This window comes from Lepidochelys kempii, chromosome 2 (genome assembly GCF_965140285.1).
Source record: "Lepidochelys kempii isolate rLepKem1 chromosome 2, rLepKem1.hap1, whole genome shotgun sequence".
NCBI classification, from domain to species: Eukaryota; Metazoa; Chordata; order Testudines; family Cheloniidae; genus Lepidochelys; species Lepidochelys kempii.
In genome coordinates, this window is record NC_136381.1 from 34,541,362 (window position 1) to 34,554,242 (window position 12,881).

The window sequence follows — 12,881 nt, forward strand, 5'->3', positions numbered from 1 at the left end:
ACTGATCTGTAAGCCACCTGACGCTTTAAGAACAATACCAATATCATGTAACTTGCAATAAAATGGCAACACTAAATACTTGGATGTTTAGTGGACTAGGAACCGCTGCAAGAATGGCAAATCACAAATATGAGCACCACTGACTACATCAGCTATCAGTATTCTCAAGCTAGTTGAAATTCAGAAGAATAATGAAATACAAAAGGGTAGTAGTCAGCCACAGCCCTGTGCCAAACATCACTGCTCTGAAAAATGCTGCTATGTTCATGACATTTTCCAACAGATATGGAAAGAAAATGGGGTAGGAGAAATGTCTACAGACTAACATCTGTAAACCCTCCTTTACACAGCAGTTGCTCTCTCTTACTCTGGCAATATTTTAAAAAATATATTCCAATTAATTTAAATTCATTTGGTGCTCTCATGAAAGTCGAGTTTCCCAAGAGCCTTTGATTTCCTCTCTGCATGCAGAGACGTGCTTAATTAAAACTTTCCATTAAAGCACCATTAGCTAGACATACAAGGCATACCAAGTTGTACTTAGACGCCCTGCCAGAAAATCAGCAGTGCTGACTCTTCCCTTAAGCTAATGAAAAGTAGTTTAAACTATCAATGAAAAGGATGATTTATGATCATACTGTATATAAATATACAGCAGACAACATATGTCTACCATCTGCAGTTGGTGCAATATACTCTCAGATACCGTCACTCAGTTTCATCTGACGGGCTCCTGTTACCGAATGCTTACTGGAGATACTACACCAATTATTTTCTAGAACATTATAATAAAGTAAATCACCAAGCTGAGCCTTTAAAAGGTGTTAGGCAACTGCATGAACAAATCCCATTATCAAACAAGATCTGTGCAGATTGCTCCTATTCACCACTTTCAAAATTTACTCATAGGGCCTTATACCCACCCCACAAAGATGCAGATGTTACTGGATGCCGCTATTACAAGTTACATCATGGAATTCATACAAAAAAATCAAATTGTTGGGATTTTTTGTTATGATGTAAAGGTTCAAAAAGACAAATTAAAGACTCTAATAATTTGTGTGCTGGGACAAAAAAAAACTCTTGAAGAAATGAAGATCACTAAAAAAATATGTATTGCAAGGAGTGTTTGAAAAGCCTGCAGAATACTACAAAAATTTTCATTACAATGCATTTGCGATGCTGGGAGGACAGCATAAAGCAGCAGAAAAATACCTAGTGAGCAAGTTACTAGACATCCTAATAGGGAAACATCTCCTTTTCGCCAAAGATGAAGTGCTGTTATTTCTATATCTGAAAGAGAATAGGCAGTTATTATTATGATCGCGCCTAGAGACTGCAGCTCCATTATGCCAGGCACTGGTTACCAGACATGTACATTTCAGATAGGTTGGGAAGAGAGGGTTCACATTCAGATTAAGCTGAAACTAGGATTGTTCGAAATCAGGGCTAGGTTTCAGGTTTCACAGCACTGACCATCTTGAGAGAGAGTCTCAGTAAAATTCAACGATCATGGCAAATATCTTGTGGGACCAGCAGATCTCAAAGATTTTGCCATTAAGATAAATTGTTCTCATGAGATTCCAGATATTTTGAAGCCAAAATCTGACAAGAACAACAGTTCTAGTAAAATTGGAGCCATATCCAAAATCAGAGCTAACCATTAGCATATTAAGGACTCAAAATACAAAGCACTGAGGGCCCAATTCAGCACAGAATTTAAGCACATGTTTAAATCTCTCTCTATTCAGCAAAGTACTTAGGTATATGCAATTAAGGTGGATGTCTCGTTAGCACTACAAAAGTGAGAATTAGGCCACTTCCACCTTAATTGAATTGTCCTCTTTAGCACTGACCCCCCCAGTTGGTAAGGCAACTCCCGTCTTTTCATATATATATATATATATATATACTGCTTACTGTATTTTTCACTCCATGCATCTGATGAAGTGGGTTTTAGCCCACGAAAGCTTATGCCCAAATAAATTTGTTAGTCTCTAAGGTGCTACAAGGACTCCTCGTTGTTTTTATCTTACAAGAGGAGACTAAAAGAGTGCACTTCTGGAACAGCTTTCAGTAGGAGTAGTTGGGGCAAACAATCTAACTAGTTTTAGAATGGAGCTTAATAAGTTTATGAAAGGATTTATATGACAGGGTTCCCTGCATTAGCAGGGGACTGGATTCATTTCTATGGACACGAAAGAGAAAGTGACCTCATATTGTGGCTCCCAAAATTGTTCAAAGGTGATTTCACAAAGCATTACCTTTGCTACCAAGGGGATGCGACATCAGGACCAGATGGAGGAGGCTCCAATAAGGCCTGATCCTGCATCATTAAAATAAATGTGACTTTTCCTATAAGACTTCCTGGTTCCACTTAAAGCAATGGCAAAACTCCCATTGATTTCAATGGTGGCAGGATTTCTTCTTTAATAGGAGCAGGGCCATGCTGTGTAATCCATGCCCATTTCAAATGTATCCACAAGACCATGCATTGGAAGGTGCCCAACCATGAACATCTAGAAGGAATCTCTCTTTGAACCACAAGCAATCACACTGTCTCCGAACTCTTATTAATTTAATAAAACAGGATAGGATTTGGTCTACAATGGGAACGCTGAGCATAGAATTACTCACAAGTTATTCTCCCGTAATCAGAGAGTTAAAAAAATGTTAATCAAATTACAAAAGATGGAGTTATAGAGAGTGCTCTGTAATTTCAAGTGTCAACCACTTCTGAAGCTATAATTTATGGTATTAGTGTTTATACTTGAATTTAGAATACAATATTATCATTATGGACTCCGCAGGAAATAATCAGATGATTCTTATGAAAACTCCTAGGTACAGCAATTAAAACAATGGCAGAATACAATTCTATAAATTACAGAAATGACAAAAAGGTAACATTGAAATAAAGGGGGAGATTTTTCAAAGGCACAAAGGGCCATGCTTTCTCATTCCCTCTCTGAGGCTGCTTGGACCATTGTGCATTCTTGTGACCTTTCCCCACTTCTAATAGCTTCTCTGCCACAACCACATGAATATCTGCTAAGAAATTATCTTCAGCAGCACAATCAGTAGAAGCACATAATCACCCGTATATTTAAAACACAGTGAGCAATAAATGACTAAAATTTAATTCTCTCTGTTTTGGCCTGACTGCATGTGACATTCACTGTGCCATTTCTGGATCCTTGCAATAGAGAGTGGCACTGCTTGAATACAACTTTAACATGCCTTGTCTCTTCTGCTGTATTAAGCCGTTAACTTTGTTATTGCTGAATTTTGTTACTGTAGCAAAATACATCATTAAAATGTAATGAACTTTACAGTCATTTTCCAAATATAGACATCAAATATGCAGCAGCATCTTATCACTTCCATGTATGCAATCTGAGTGATATAAAAGGGTTTAATAGCTATTTGTTCTTTAATTTGATCACAGCAGATATACTATGGCATACAGATGTATATACTATACTGTACTATAGCGGGGCAGAAGAATGCATTCATCTGCACTGACTGACTCTTAGTTTTGCATATTCTATTTTTTTGAACAAAAACATTCTTTTTGCATAAATGCTATTCTCTTCTGAGTGTGGGGGTCACCTTTCACAGCCCATGGTATGGTGCTCAGTGAGAGCCTAGATTTAACAACTAAGGCCATGTCAACACTTCAAAGCTTACAGTGGCATAGCTGTGCCTCTGTAAGAGTGCGAACGGGAGCTCTCCCGTCAACATCATAAAACCAGCTCAATGAGCAACAGTAGCTATGTCAGCCGAAGAGTGTCTCCTGCCAACAAAGTGCTGTGCACATGAGCGTTTATGCCAGCAAAACTAATGGCACTTAGGGGTGTGGTTTTTTTCACAACCCCGAGCGACAAAAGTTTTGCCAATGTAAGTGCTAGTGTAGATATGGGCTAAATGATTTCGTGGAAATACTACATAAAATACCAACACAACAGAATCCAGAGTCTGCAGTTCACTCTGTCCCTGTGGTCTAGAGCCCAGCCTTCCAAACTGGAGGTGATCCCTTTGACCTCTGCCACCACATCCTTACCCAATGCTGCCTGCTCAACATGCAGGTGATGGTGTTTGGGGAGGGAAAGAAAATGGGATGGAGCCTATCAGTACAGCTAAGAGTGACGGCCAGCTGGGATCAGCTGAGAACAATGGGAAGTGTTCCTAGCCCACACTGAGATTCCTCAGCACTCCAGTGGCAACTGGCCCTGGGAGTGAGGGCCAAAGTTCTATATATGTACCTCAGTCTAGATGTTAAGCCACAAATTTACTTTAAAATGCAACATACCTTACAAAGCCATTAGTGATCTCAAGCATAAATGCAGTGTTTGGTTTCACACAACATGTGGCACAGATATCCACTACGCGAAAGCAATGGGACTACTCATGGGAATAGAATTAAGCAGGATCAAGCCCCAAGCCCATACTATGGATTGTTTTATCCATCTCTTTCAGAAAACTATCCAGTTCAAAGGGGAATTCTGCTTAATGATGAATGGGATGATATGGTGTTTCAATCTTTGGTGTAGGCAGTGGACACTAATGCCTCTTTCCTCTACCAATAAATAAACTACAAAGCAAAATGGTGACATTAAACAAGAGAAGTTACAAAGTGACAGAGGTTGGACAGCTCTGGGGCTGCAGAAAAGGACCTCAGGATTTACATTAGTACAATACAAAAGGCTAGTCTGATGCTTACATTTTTAGCCAAAAGACCCTTTAGTAGATGCTTGAAAGTCTGACAATGCAAAACAGAAGAACAGGTTTTCATTTAATTTACCAAATATGTCTATATTTGCAAGTGGACAGTTACTTGTGCGTGTTCTCCATACTTACATCAAGTGTCCACATACACTGTGCTGGGCACAGGTACACCCTGCACACAGGTGTATGCATCCTCATCCACCATGCCCCTTTTCAATATGCGACATTAGCGCTAACATTTATGGGGCAGTATCGCAGATTCCTGTGCATCACAGGATGCTCTATGGACAGCCTTGCTGCATATTGTTAGAACCATGCGGCACCTCCACACATTTGACAACGGCATCTCCCATAGGTGCTGGAACTAGGTGTGTTGCTGCACCCCCTGGCTTGAAGGAGTTTCCATTATATACAAGGCTTGCAGTTTGGTTCAATGTCTCTCAGCTCCCCCACTATAAAAACTGTTCAAGCACTCCTGTATCTCTCTGACATTGCTCCCTTCTGCCAAATTCCATTGGAGAGATTAAGTAAGTCCATGAAGATGTATAGAAGCAGGTGGTTATTGCCTTTAGAAGCTGGCAACACCTGACAGCTACTGGTCAGTTGCCAACCAGTTCAGGGCTGGGAAGTCAACTGTCAGGGCAATGATTGTACAGTTTGCTACACTATCAATATTGTGATCTGCCCACAGGTGGTTCCCATAACCCAAGTCCCTGAAATTACAGCAAGATTTCAGGGAATTGGTTTTCCAAACAGTGTGTGGGGCATTGATGTAATGCACATCCCGATACTTTGTCCATCAAAAGGGGCCAGCAAATATGTAAACTGCAGTGGTTACCACTCACTGGTTCTCCACAGCTTCGTGGACCACAGGGATCAGTTCACGAACACAAAGTTGGGACACATGGGAAAGGTCCACGAAACCAGGGTGCTCAGGAGTTTCGGATTGTCTCACAGGAGGGAAAAAAGGACTTTATTCCCACAAAACAATGTGACTATGTACGGTGTTTCTGTGCAGACATGTATTTTGGGGGACCCCACATGCCCTCTACTACCGCGGCTAACGAAACCTTACCCAGACATCGCTGACCCGAGAAAAAGGGAATTCGACTACAGACTGAGTAGCTGTAGAATGGTGGTGTAGTGTACACTGGGGATCTGAAAACCCGCTGGGGACACCTTCAGACCCATCTGGATGCCAATGTAGCCAAAACAGTTCAGATTATTGTGGCATATTGTGCTTTGCATAATGTATGTGAGGCAAAAGGGGAATACTGCCATAGTGATTGGGCACAGGGCACTTCTGTTTTCCAAACCTTTACTGGCAGCCAAATCCCATCCTGCACGCACAGCTCCTGATTCCCAACAGGTCAGGGAAATTTGTGATGCTGTGCACTCATACATAATGGAACAGTGGGGAGTCAGAAGGTGACGTGGGACTGTCAAGGTACACTACTGCAATGCTATGGTGCTGCTTGAAAGCTCTCAATTGAGCACCGCCACATATTTCCTTTGCAAGGTACTTCGATGGGTTTTGATCCCCTGCAGTTAATGTACTAACTGAAAGCAGACATTTGGGGTGGACCCTCAAAATTAATACCTTTGGCTATGGTTTTGTGCTGTGGAGGCTGTTAGTGCACTTTAATGCCATAGCAATGTGTTACCTCAAGGGGAATAAGGCAACGCTTCTGTCAAGGTTCCTTCCCCACTCTGAACTCTAGGGTACAGATGTGGGGACCTGCATGAAAACCTCCTAAGCTTACTTTTACCAGCTTAGGTTAAAACTTCCCCAAGGTACAAACTATTTTACCCTTTGCCCTTGGACTTCCACTGCCACCACCAAACTATCTGGGTTCCTAGAAAACATAGTTTGGACACGTCTTTCCCCCCAAAATCCTCCCAACCCTTACACCCCACTTCCTGGGGAAGGTTTGGTAAAAATCTTCACCAATTTGTATAGGTGACCACAGACCCAAACCTTTGGATCTTAGAACAATGAAAAAGCATTCAGTTTCCTTACAAGAAGACTTTTAATAGAAGTAAAAAGGAATCACCTCTGTAAAATCAGGATGGTAAATACTTTACAGGGTAATTAGATTCAAAACATAGAGAATCCCTCTAGGCAAAACCTTAAGTTACAAAAAAGACACACAGACAGGAATATTCATTCTATTCAGCACAGCTATTTTCTCAGCCATTTAAAGAAATCATAATCTAACACATATCTCGCTAGATTACTTACTAAGTTCTAAGACTCCATTCCTGTTCTGTCCCCAGCAAAAGCATCACACAGACAGACACAGACCCTTTGTTTTTCTCCCTCCTCCCAGCTTTTGAAAGTATCTTGTCTCCTCATTGGTCATTTTGCTCAGGTGCCAGCGAGGGGGGGAGAAGAAGAAACACAAACATCACCAATACAATGAAACAGTGACTGGTTTTAGAGCTTGAAGCTCAGACCCACAAAACCTCTCTTGGTGTTCAGAAAAATAATAAATGAAACCCCAATACAGAAACCTCTCCCATTATATTCAGGCGCAGTGAGTGCTATGCACAGACGCGAGGCCCAGAACCTTCAACTCTCTGGCTGATTGGGAGCCTTCGAGGAGGACCACTGGGGAGACCACTGCAGGATTCCCTCACGGGTAAGATGGCTTCGCTGTGGCAGGAATGATGATGACGACAGGCCTCTCCTTCCTCTGTCTCGCTTCAGGGTAGACGATGTTCTTCTCGCTAGCTCTGGAGCATTGGGAAGACACGACCGTGCACGCACTGCCGCTGGAATAGACAACCCCGCGCAGGCGCTGAGCAAGATCTTATATAATCTTTAAGGAGGGAAAAGTTGGGGGCTGGTTTTGGTGGAAAAAAATGGTTCTGTCCGGTTTGAGCCAGGGGACTCCAGTGTCTAAGTTGTAAACAAATTGACTTACAAAGATGGAGTCCAAGGGTCACAGATTATATACTCCATATTGGATTTCATTAGAGCCAGTGATTTACATAACCTTTATCTTATATACATTATTAAAACAACTAATTAAACACATTTAAACAATACCAACACAACATTTTTTTCTAACAAATGTTTTACCACATATTATCTGCTCTGTTTCAAGTTGTTTTATAGGGAGCACTGAAGCATTGTTTAAAGTTTAAAGAACAGTTCTGTAAGGTTATGGGAGGGACTTAAGACATTCATTCAGTTCTCTCTTATGCTGTAGCTCTTATCAAGTGCTATTCACTGCTGTCATGCCACTGGGGTAGGACGCTGGCTTCTGGCAGCAGGCAGTGCTCCACCTCTATTCCCAACCCACCCACCATAGTGATGAAGAACTATTATACTGCTCCAGCAACAAGTGATGAGAAATTGCCCCCAAAGGTGGAGGAGGAGAAGCCATGAACCCCCAAAGCTGGTAGAATCGCAGCCACCACTTCCAGGAGGAAATGTAGGGTACTGGTGGTTGTTGACTCCTCTGAAGGGGACAGAGGCGTCCATCTGTCAGCCCTACATGGCATCCTGGGAAGTATACTGCCTGTCAGGGACCCATATCCACGATGTTATGGAGGGACTGTTGAGGATCATCCGGCCCTCTGACTACTGCCCCATGCAAGGATGATGTCATGGTAGGAGTCTACTATAGATCACCTAACCAGGAAGAAGAGGTGGATGAGGCTTTTTTAAAGCCACTAACAAAATCATCCAAAGCACAGGACTTGGTGGTGATGGGGAACTTCAACTACCCAGACATCCATTTGGAAAATAACATGGAAGGGCACAGATTATCCAACAAATTTTTGGAATGTATTGGAGACCCTTTTTTTTTTTTAATCTCAGAAGATGGAGAAAGTTACTAGGGGAAAGACTGTTCTAGATTTGATTTTAACAAATAGGGAGGAACTGGTTGAGAATTTGAATGTTCATGATTCTAAGGAATGGTACGAGGGAAAACAGCACAATAAAGATAATGGAGTTCAAGAAAGTTGAATTTGGCAAACTCAGGGCGTTGGTAGGTAAAGTCCCATGAACAGCAAGCAAGGGGGAAAACAGTTCAAGAGCATTGGCAGTTTTTCAAAGAAACATTATTAAAGACAAAAGAGAAAACTATTCTATGCATAGGAAATATAGGAAGTATGGCAAGAAACCACCCTGGCTTAACCAGGAGATCTTCAATTATTTGAAATTAAGAGTCCTACAAAAAGTGGAAAATAGGCCAAATTTCAAAGGATGAATATAAACAAGTAACACAAGTATGCAGGGACAAAATTAGAAAGAAAAAGGCACAAGATGAGATTAAACTAGCTAGAGACATAAAGGGTGACAAGAAAACATTCTACAAATACATTAGAAGCAAGAGGAAGACCAAGGACACGGCAGGCCCATTACTAATTACAAAATGGGAAATGACTGCCTAGAAGGAATGCCGCAGAAAGAGATCTGGGGGTCATAGTGGACCACAAGCTAAATATGAGTCAACAGTGTAACACTGTTGCAAAAAAAGCAAACATAATTCTGGGATATATTACCAGGAGTATTGTAAGCAAGACACAAGAAGTAACTCTTCTGCTCTACTACGTGCTGATTAGGCCTCAAATAGAGTATTGTGTCCAGTTCTGGGCGCCACATTTCAGGAAAAATGTAGAACAATTGGAAAAAGTCAGAGAAGAGCAACAAAAATGAATAAAGGACTAAAAAACATGACCTAGAAGGGAAGAATGAAATATTGGATAGGTTTAGTCTGGAGAAGGGATGACTGAGAGGGTAAATGATAACAGTTTATAGGTACATAAAAGGCCGTTACAAGGAGGAAGGAGAAAAAATATTCTCCTGAACCTCTGAGGATAGGACAAGAAGCTTAAATTACAGCAATGGCGGTTTAAATTGAACATTAGGAAAAACTTCCTAACTGTCAGGGTAGTTAAGCACTGCAATTGCCTTGGGAAATTATGGAATCTCCACCATTGGAGATTTTTAAGAGCAGGTTAGACAAACACCTGTCAGGGATGGTCTAGATAATACTTAGTCCTGCCATGAGTGCAGGAGACTGGACTAGATGACCTCTCAAGGTCCCTTCCAGTCCTACGATTCTATGGTTGCTCCCATGGTATTCGTTGCCAGTGGTATTTGTTTGGTGCAGGTGGGTGTATCCTTAAAATACCGCTCAGTGTCAGGTATCTTCACTGGTAGTTTAGTTTTGTTTCCTTTCTGTTCACCTTTTATTATTAACCAAGACAAAGACTTCTCAATAAAATTCACGTGCTGTGAATCCTGTTACTTACCCCAAATCTCTGGGAAGTATCTAGTATCATACTCAGAAAACAAGATACAGACACAAGTGAAGGAACAGAAACTTTTATTTACATACATACATGGAACAGTTTTTAATAGGAACAAATTAACAAAAAAATAGCCAAATCCCCTCGGGAGACATCTCCTCACTCCTCCCTTCCCCCTCTATGACGAGATAACTGGTTCTGTGGATGAAGGGAAAGCAGTGGACGTGTTGTTCCTTGACTTTAGCAAAGCTTTTGACACTGTCTCCCACAGTATTCTTGCCAGCAAGTTAAAGAAGTATGGGCTGGAAGAATGGACTATAAGGTGGATAGAAAGCTGGCTAGATTGTCGGGCTCAACGGGTAGTGATCAATGGCTCCATGTCTAGTTGGCAGCCGGTATCAAGTGGAGTGCCCCAAGGGTCGGTCCTCGGGCCGGTTTTGTTCAATATCTTCATAAATGATCTGGAGGATGGTGTGGATTGCACCCCCAGCAAGTTTTCAGATGACGCTAAACTGGGAGGAGAGGTAGATACACAGGAGGGTAGGGACAGGATACAGAGGGACCTACACAAACTGGAGGATTGGGCCAAAAGAAATCTGATGAGGTTCAACAAGGACAAGTGCAGAGTCCTGCACTTAGGACGGAAGAATCCAATGCACCGCTACAGACTAGGGACCAACGGTTAGGCAGCAGTTCTGCAGAAAAGGACCTAGGGGTTACAGTGGATGAGAAGCTGGATATGAGTCAACAGTGTGCCCTTGTTGCCAAGAAGGCCAATGGCATTTTGGGATGTATAAGTAGGGGCATTGCCAGCAGATCGAGGGACGTGATCGTTTCCCTCTATTCGACACTGGTGAGGCCTCATCTGGAGTACTGTGTCCAGTTTTGGGCCCCACACTACAAGAAGGATGTGGAAAAATTGAAAAAGTCCAGTGGAGGGCAACAAAAATGATTAGGGGACTGGAACACATGACTTATGAGGAGAGGCTGAGGGAACTGGGGATGTTTAATCTACGGAAGAGAAAAATGAGGGGGGATTTGATAGCTGCTTTCAACTACCTGAAAGGGGGTTCCAAAGAGGATGGCTCTAGACTGTTCCCAGTGGTAGCAGATGACAGAATGAGGAGTAATGGTCTCAAGTTGCAGTGGGGGAGATTTAGGTTGGATATTAGGAAAAACTTTTTCACTAGGAGGGTGGTGAAACACTGGAATGCGTTACCTAGGGAGGTGGTGGAATCTCCTTCCTCAAAAGTTTTTAAGGTCAGGCTTGACAAAGCCCTGGCTGGGATGATTTAATTGGGGATCGGCCCTGCTTTGAGCAGGGGGTTGGACTAGATGACCTCCTGAGGTCCCATCCAACCCTGATATTCTATGATTCTCACAAGGGGCTCAGGGGGTAGTGGGGTTTGGGGCTGAAAACAGGCTGTACACCATTGATTGGGTCAGACTCATCATTCCCCTCCTTAATGCTCTGGGGAGATTCTTCCAAGAGGGATTTCAGGTGACTGAGGAGGATGTGGTGCCAGGTGTCCAGCATGCTTTTCCCTGGCAGGGGAGCTGGGATTCACCACTTCAGCAACAGACTGCACGGCAACTGGAGGAGCAACATATGGTGCCTGTTCCTGCAGATTTCAGAGTAGCAGCCGTGTTAGTCTGTATCCGCAAAAAGAAAAGGAGGACTTGTGACACGTTAGACACTAACAAATTTATTTGAACATAAGCTTTCGTGAGCATCCGATGAAGTGAGCTGTAGCTCACAAAAGCTTATGCTCAAATAAATTTGTTAGTCTCTAAGGTGCCACAAGTCCTCCTTTTCTTTTTGTTCTTGCAGAGGAGCAGTGGCCATGGCATCAGTCGGGCCTCAAAAGCATTCCACCACAAATTGGACTAGCTATTGCACAAGTGCAAGATCCTGTTCTCTCTGTGCATGCTACCATTGCCTGTGCTCTCTCTCTATTTGCAGGAATGCCTCATCCTTAGAGCCCAATCCTCTCTTACCCTAAGCAAGTCCTATCCTTGATTCCTTCTGTCTGTGCCAACAAGCAAGTCCTCCCGAGTCCTTTGGCATCTTCCTTGGCTATCTCTGCGGTGCCGCTTCTGCCCTCCCAGTGGAATAGGCTCTCTGTCAGCATCAGAATGTCCTAAGACAAGGGTAGCATAATATTTCATTTTGCTTTGGAAGATACCTAAATCTCCTCTCCCCCCCTCCGTACATAACACAACTGTGCTATCAAAGGCTACAATTCACAAGGAAACTGACTGTATTATAAGGTAGCGGACTGAGTTCCCATGGAAGAGAAGCAGATAACCACAAAAAACAGCTCTCCCAACCACCCCCTTTGCAGCCATGTCTTGTTTGGGGACCATGTCAGGGTGGAGCATGGGTGGGGTGCGGGGGCTGGCTTCAGGCATGTATTACCAGAGCAAGAGGGGATATTCATGGGGAGTTTGGGGGCATATTCAACTTACCAGGCTCGGATCCCAGTTCCTGCCACAACTTGGGGTCCTCCCCCAACTCAGCAGGGGTTTCCTCAACCAGGTCTGCCAGGTAGATGTGCGGAATCTTCTGGGTCTCCCATGGCTTCCTCTGGAACTATCTCCGAGGCCCAGGCTGCCTTCTCATCCTGCCCATCACCAGCATCCCACCGTACAATGAGCAGAGGGTCATGACTGAATTCAGACTCAGCACTTGCAGCCCAGGAGAGCCCATGGTTAAGCTCACCGTAGCAAAGGCATGTGCTAGGTCCTCTCCTAGAGTACTGTACGAGTCCTTCATCCTCTAGTACAGGAGCCTGAGGTGCTTCATGCTCTCCCAGCACTTAGACAGAGTCCGGTGAATGCCTGCCTCTTCCAGCCTCTACAAAATCTCCAAATACAGGTGTTTG

At 43.1% G+C, this 12,881-nt stretch overlaps 1 protein-coding gene across 4 annotated transcripts in view; it reads right to left on the reverse strand.

The window, feature by feature from the left end:
- OXR1 (oxidation resistance 1) overlaps window positions 1–12,881 on the reverse strand; it is a 471,436-nt gene that overhangs the window by 400,333 nt on the left and 58,222 nt on the right. The gene's annotated exons all lie outside the window — the stretch shown is intronic.